Here is a 1,004-nt window from a genome sequence, read left to right as displayed (position 1 = left end):
CAGACAACCTGACAGACTGAAATAAGAAATAAGAATAAGATGAGAAAATTTAGTCACAAGCAAATCAGCAACACAAAATAGTGAATAAATGATCTGCTCAGTTTTATGGTGCATTTGAAGGGGTTTGTTTTAATTAGCCAAACAGACATCGGCAAAAAACTTCAAAATAATTAAATATCACAATGTCACAAATAATCTTATTGACAGAAATCTTATGGCAAAAAGTTGGTAACACAACTGTGAATCACAGTTCTGATTGGGAACTCCACTGCCATCCATAAACAATTCAAAACACAGAAAGCAAACAATACTAATTAGCTGACACCGTCTCCATTCCCTGTCTTCAACTCCAGCTGAATTAGCTACCTCTCAACCAGTGAACAGTGTTTAAATTGTTACATGAGGAATATGTTACCAAAGCTGAAAAAGTGTACTCTATAGATTTCCTATCTGTGGGTAAAGAGACAGTAGGATAAACGTATGGTTGATTTTGGTCTCTTTGCGGGATTTGCTGATAATAATATAAAAATAATACAACATAACATTATCACAAGCTGAATAAACAGCAGATTACTGACCCGAGGGTTTCCAGTGTACACTGTGGACTCTCCAGTCCAGCAGATAGAAGCTGAACTCCTGAATCCTGCAGTTCATTGTTACTCACATCCAGCTCTCTGAGACTGGAGGTCTTGCAGCTGAGAACTGAAGACAGAGTTTCACAGCTTCTCCATGACAATTTACAGCCGCAGAGCCTGAAGACAAAGATCAGTAATATGTTAAAAGAAAAATACGTTGCTGGAAATCTATTTGAAAGTCAGCGTAAAGAGAGAGATCTGTGCAAACCCTTCAAACCCACATCAGCTACAGAGTGAGACACCAAGTTCACACTCAAGTTCAACTTATGCTAAATATGATATTTAATGCAAATGGACTATGGGCAAACAGGACAAGCGTTTAGAGCATCACAATTTACAAACAATTTATGAACACTCAGATTGACCTGA

This window comes from Morone saxatilis, unplaced genomic scaffold (genome assembly GCF_004916995.1).
Source record: "Morone saxatilis isolate NCDOM2014 unplaced genomic scaffold, NCSU_SB_2.0 Contig7, whole genome shotgun sequence".
Taxonomy (NCBI): Eukaryota; Metazoa; Chordata; class Actinopteri; family Moronidae; genus Morone; species Morone saxatilis.
Note: the sequence above shows the minus strand (reverse complement) of the source record.